The sequence below is a fragment of the Coturnix japonica genome, chromosome 11 (genome assembly GCF_054131305.1).
Source record: "Coturnix japonica strain WE chromosome 11, WE-NBRP24, whole genome shotgun sequence".
Classification (NCBI taxonomy): domain Eukaryota; kingdom Metazoa; phylum Chordata; class Aves; order Galliformes; family Phasianidae; genus Coturnix; species Coturnix japonica.
The window spans coordinates 15,732,501-15,738,868 of record NC_140673.1 but is presented as its reverse complement, the minus strand read 5'-3'; the positions used below and the strand labels follow the sequence as shown (position 1 = coordinate 15,738,868).

At 42.9% G+C, this 6,368-nt stretch overlaps 1 long non-coding RNA gene across 5 annotated transcripts in view; it reads right to left on the bottom strand.

Moving 5' to 3' along the window:
* Positions 1-6,368, bottom strand: part of LOC107317510 (uncharacterized) — a 477,215-nt gene that overhangs the window by 6,177 nt on the left and 464,670 nt on the right. For all 5 annotated transcript variants that reach the window (XR_014932772.1, XR_014932776.1, XR_014932773.1 and 2 more), the window contains 2 exons: positions 5,068-5,298; positions 1,184-1,292 (listed from right to left, as the gene is read on the bottom strand). This is a non-coding gene — a long non-coding RNA (uncharacterized LOC107317510). The remainder of the gene's footprint in view (positions 1-1,183; positions 1,293-5,067; positions 5,299-6,368) is intronic.

Sequence of the window (6,368 nt, the reverse complement as noted above, 5' to 3'; positions counted from 1 at the left end):
TAATTAAATGCACTTACATATTTTTTAAAACAAATTTCTAAGCTTTTTGGTCTTGCACTGCAGCCTTTAGGTGGGGGTCTTGCAAACTGTGTGGCTGGAACGCCTTTGAAAAAGCTCTCAAAATCACATGAATGTGGAATTCAAGCATTAGCGTGTCTGTAGGCATCCTTTATATTATTCCAGTATTAGCACTCAAGGTACCACAGTTAAATCTAACATGTACAGATTTTCGGTTGTCCAGCGTAACCCAGAAGTGCTAAGAAGATTCCTAATAACTTCTAGTAAGTAATGTAGTATAGCATTTAGCGATGTAGAGGTTGAAGTTCATTAACGGCTTTAAATAAACTATTATATGACTCGTTTGTAAAGCGCAGCTACCTTTTTAATAGCTTACTTTAAAAGCATTTCTTAAGTTGCAGACCTATAAGATTACAAATGTCATTCATGTTAGCATAATCCACACGCAAGTGATGAAGCCTTTGCTTTGATGTGCTAAATTGGAGGAGGACTAATGGAGCTATGAATATACAATAGAACATATTTAAGTAGTATTCTTCCTTTAGGTAAAACACTTCCTTGAAACCAGAGGCATTTCAGACAATAAAACAGGCTCTAATGGGGACGCTGGGGGGAAGGCTACTGGAAACGCTTAGATTTGTCCTTATGTGAAAAATCAATTTTTTTTTAGGAGATTTGTAAAAGGAAACGTGTACTTGTTCACCTTTTATCACATGCATTTGCTACGCTGAGTCTGAAATACACCCCCTGCATTTAGTGCTGCTGAAAAGTCATACAAATAATCAGTAAGAGCTTCCCTCACTTTCAAAAATGAATGCTGTTAAAAAAATCAAAGGAAATATTACTAATCTGAAATCATCCTAGTGAACCTGGATAAAAGCCTCTGTCTATGCTGCATCTAAGCGTCTCAATCATATAAATTGTCACTCTTATTAATGAAACAATTTTGTAAAAAGATTGCCCTCTAAATGGGTTTAATGTTTTTACCTATCCAGCTGTCTAGTTATGAGATTTACGCATCCTGGCAGGCAGTGGGACATTAAGCCTTTCCAAACCAAATTCTGTTTGCAACAAGATACTGTCTTTTCAGTCCTACATGATTTATCTTTAAATATTTTAACAGGTTATGCAGTATCTTACGAAATGTAAAATGAGAATGTCTTACCAGAATGAAGCCTATGAAATTAAGTCACATCTTCAGAATATTAACCACACTGAGTTTGTCTCCCTTTCTCCCTGTTAGTTAACACGGATAAAATTGGCGTCATCTCATTCTAGGAGAAATGTAATAAAGAAAAGAAATCAGATACTACCATAGTATGAGTTGCTACCAAGCATTTCAAAAGATGGTTTTAATTTAATTTTTTGTACTAAATTCTTTGGCTGGTATCAGGTGTCAGACCTTGTGCAAGTACCTGTGTTCTGAACAGCTCTGTTGAAATAATTGAAATTGAGCTCGGGACACGTATGTCAAATACCTTCAAAGTATTGTGTTTCTTTAGTGTGAGACGCGATCCAGGACCGGTTTCACTTCCTGTGCCTGCGGTATATGAAGTACCGGGGAGCCTTTGTTGTTGCTTTTCAGTACCAGGTGTATGCCTGTTGTCAGTCCGGCGAAGCCACAGAAGAGCTCATTGCAATTAAATAGCAATTTGTTTCTATGAAACTGCAATTAAAGTATTACTGATCAGCCATTTTAGATTGGCAGCGCTTTGCTTGCATGTTAAGCAGCTAGGAGCTCTCGGTTCCGTCCGTGAGCTGTGAGCAGCAGTGGGCTCCTTGTGTCCCCACCTGGGCCCCACGTCCTGTTTGCAGAGTGTGCCCAGGGCAGCAGCAAGTCAGGGCTGAGCCCTGGGCCTGCAGCGTTACCTCTGCTCCTGCCCCGCGTGAGCAGGGATGTGCGCTTCATGCAGGGCCGTGTTGCACTGCAGATCACTGCTGTAGAGTATAGGCTGAGTGTTGTGGGCCGCAAGTCAATAACGTGCTGCAGGTCCTGACTTGTTGGAGATGTGTAAACAGGGCTACTGTAGCTCCTTAATAACAACTAATAAAAGACTAGAAGAAAGCAATCAATTACCTCGTAAGTTTCTTCCTTTTTTCTTTTCTTTTTTTTTTTTTTCCTTAATAGAACGCAGCGTGTGTCTGACAGGGCTCCTCTGCACGCCTGCCCTCCAGGTGGGCCATGGACTGCAGCACTGCCGGCCCCACAGCCGGGTGACTGCGCGTCTGCAGTGTAAAGGCTCAGTGCAAATTAAAAAGTTGTTTGTAAGAACTCAGAGAGGCATTAACTTCGTAGTGGTAATTATATTTCTTAATTATCACCATATTTTAACAAAGTCTGAGGGGCATTAACTTCAATTCCTGCATTTTTGCACGGCGGAGGCTGTAGACATCCTCATTGCTTCGCCAGAGGGGATGACATCACACCTGTGGCATGCATGAGATAAGCGCTGCTTGTTACTTGTTTTGCCGGTGTCTCAGAGATGTTCCTTGAGGGCTGGTCTGGTCACACAGCCATGTGCCATCCATGGGGCTCCTGTGCTGGGTGGCAGCAGGCAGGCATGAGGGATGTGGGGCAATCGGCATTGAGGGCAGGGAGAGGACTGTGCTTCTGCCTCTGTGCAGCCAGCAAGGCTGTCAGCCAGTAACTCACCACCCACAGGGCCTTGGGCCCACGCCTGAGCCCAGGGCTTGAAAAAAGCCCTGTTTGCTGGAGACAGACAAGGCTGTGTTGAGGATTTCTATTTTTTCTCTCCCCCTCCGTGGGTATTTTTTAACAAGCCGGGTTCTGTTGTTGTGTTTCCTTTAGTTACATCCACAAAAACACTCTTGGTGTGCAGGGAGGCTGTTCGGCTCGATGAGTTCAGGATCCAATAGCTGTGCGTTTTGCCCTTGCCTGTCTTAGTGTCACATGGTGCTCCCCCATCCCTGCTTGCCTCTGGCCTCTGCTAAAGGGTGAGCCAGGGCCTGGCACTATGAGGGCTGCATTTTTTATTGTTATATTATTAAATAGAGCTTCTCATTGCTACTGCGTGAAGAACAGCAAGCTGCAGAACTGTAGTGAAGGGAAGCTGAGGCTGTGCCAGGCAGGGCGGGCTGGAAGAAAGCTATCTTGGGATCCCCAGCACTGCAGTACAGGCCATGCAAGGAGGCAGGGGTTTCAGAAGCAAGGCATGCACACCCTTGGTTAAACAGGTCTCCCAGAGCACTGTGCTACTCTGTACCCTTTGCTCCTGTGTTTAGACAGTCATTTCATTAGTATAAGTCTACTTCCTGCCTTGTTAGAAACACACCTCAGCTGACAAAAAATGAGTTTGAAATTCTGGCTTTTCTTAATGGTTAAGAAAAGAATAAAAAGCGTTTCGCTTGGTCACTTCTATATATTTAACAATGCTCAATAGCAAAGGCAGCAAGACACAAGGCACCTGCATGGATGGGGCCAGCCCCAATGTCCCTTAGCATCACCACTACTGCTGGCCCTGTCCCTTGTTGCTTTTAAAGGAGCTGCAGCTGCTGAAGTGCCCATGTCATGCAGCCAGGTTCCTCTGCAGCTGGTACAGCCGCTGCTTCTTTTTCACATTGTTGGAATTCACTGTTAATTACATTTTGAAATATCCATGCACTTTTCCTCTTAGGGAATCTTACATGCGAGCCTTTTGCTAACAACATCAGTGGTTTGCTGTAACCTCTCAGAATAATCATCAGTTCCATTGAACTTCTGCCAGTTGTTTTGTTAAACTAAACAGAGAGAACAGGGCCTATATTCATGCTCGAAAGGCAAGAGACTGCCCTGTGATTTGGGGAAATTTTGATTGCTTACTGTATGGTAGAAATAATAAAAGTATGGCATTGTACAGTTGAAATAATACAAGTATGATGTACAGTTGGAATAGTACAAATATGGTTGGAAATAAATAGAAAGAGTGTAACAGGTAACTAAAGAAAAGGACTCCCCAACTCCGAGGCCTTCAAGATAGGTGCTCACCAACATCAAACAAGATAGGTACTCACCAATGCCAAGGCTCACCACAAGAACTCCACAAAGGAGCAACCTCCAGAAAGAGATGCTGCCTTAGTGGTGGTCAGCCCTTAAATGGGATCTGGGAGAGGTGGAGTCAAGCTCTACCCTTTCTGAGAGCACACCTGAATTACCTTCACCTGTGCTCCCACAGCTGACTCATCGCTTGCCTCAGATGATTAATCAGAGGTTCAGGCTGTGATCAACCATTTCCCTTACACTTACAGAAGAATAAACGAACAGGACAGGTATTAACTTTACACCTGATTTCAATTTCTTTGAGAAGCAGTGAAGAAATGTCCAGGAGGAGGAAAAAGATCCAGCTAGAACTCATAAGCCAGCCAGTAATAGTCTAATTTTATTGTGCTGTAAAATCATCACTGCTTATAGAAAACAAAGGGCAATGAATGCCATATTGGTCTTTTATTCTTACAAAAATCCTTGAGATCAAACAGCCCCTAAAAGACTGAGCTGATATGCATCCGACTTACGTTTTTTTTTTTTTTATATCCTCTGATATTCATTCCACTGATGTATTTGATAGGTAATTATATCAGCCATATCAAGATGCTGATAGGAAATAGTGGAAGACTTCAGTGTTTTGCCATAAAGCTCATACCCCTTGTTATTGAGCTCTCATCAGGCTCAGGATCTGCAGCAATGATTTGAAAGCTGCAGTTGATATTTTTGTGCTTATGCCACATTTAAAAATTATTATTCTTGCTTCATCAGTTGGTCCTTTTAGATGGGTTGGGAAAAAGCACCACAAATGAGCTACTATTCTTATTTGCTTTTTTAAGAAGGGTAAGCATTGAAGTACTCAAATGGAACAGATTATACCTTTAATTACATCCAAACGGGATGCTGAACTGATTTTTCTATTTTCTGTTTAACCACAATAGTTCAAAATGATACTGCAAATTTGTAAGAGAATTCTTTAAGCCCGGCCTTCTGGCCTCTGTATTTACAAGAGAAGCCAAAATTAAAAGGAAAAAGAAAAGAAGAATCGTGAGGGGAAGATTGCCACTTACTTCTCTAACAAAGAAGTCTGAACTTCTCCTGGGAGGTGTTTGATCTGGACCGGTGCTGTTTGTCTTCTGGGAAAATCCAGCGAGTGCCACCAGCTCTGTGCACATTGCACGACCACACTGTGTGCCCCCCCGGAGGGACACCCTGTGGGTAGCACTGAGCTGCTCCTTCCCCAGCGTCCTGGAGAACCCGACCAGGCGCTGCTACTGTGGATGTGCTCGATCTCCATTCTCCTACATGCAAAATGAGAGGAATGAAAGCAAACACAATTCATCACTTCTTAAACTAAATATATTTCCATTTTGTTTGCATGTGCGTGTGCATATATCACTCACCGTATATATTTAGAATATGTACTGTGACATTACAGCCAGTGATAAATCCTACTCACTTACTGTATGTGTTATTTGCTGCAACATTAAGCTCAGTGTGAATTTTATATGTAACTTGTACCAAAACTAAATATATTGTGGAATTGATGCACAGTTGTAAACAAGAGCATAACTTCCTAATGCAACACAGTTGAAGGTGGCAGCTTGTGTGGCATCTCCTTTGTAGACAACTGCAGACTTTTCTAAGAGTAAGCCGGTTAATTACACTTTTAATGACATTCTTAGAAAATAAGATTCTTGAGGGGAAGGAAAACCGTAACACCAACACCAAAAGTAAGCCTAAAGCTTGTACTGTATCAGGGAGTGCTATGGTGGAAAAACTGGGTTCTGCTGGGCCCAGATCTTTCCTCCCCTATTCCCTTTCTTTCTAATGAAGGTGTTCCTGTGTAGAAGATTTTTCATAGCTCTGTGATGGTTTCCAAGCAAGATGACACTGGCATTTTTTTTTAATGGATATTATTATTATCTGTTAGTGCTAAGTATGTGCTGCCCACTTACAGAGCTGATGCAGTACACAGCAAAGATCAAGACATCCTCTTAAATATGCACAGCTTATGTGGGGCTGTGACATGAGCAGGCCTTACCCAGCAGCAGTGTTGGCAGCACTGAAGGGCTGATATGATAGAGCCTTGTGAGGCATCACAGGCAGTGCGGAGATCCAGGCAGAAGCTGGACTAGCCAGAGTAAGAGCAGTACACAGCTTTTATTGATGAAGTTCAGGGGAAAGAGGCACCCGGGGCAGCTGTATTAATCCCATAATAACTTGAAATATAATCGAGCCATTGCTGGAGGGATGGGTAGGATGGGAGGGAGGTGGAGGTGTCAGGGTTTAAGTTCACAGGCTTCCCCTGTTCATTAAAAAGTGAATCAATCAGGGAAGTGGGCTGGCTTTTCAAAGGGCTGGCAGCCAC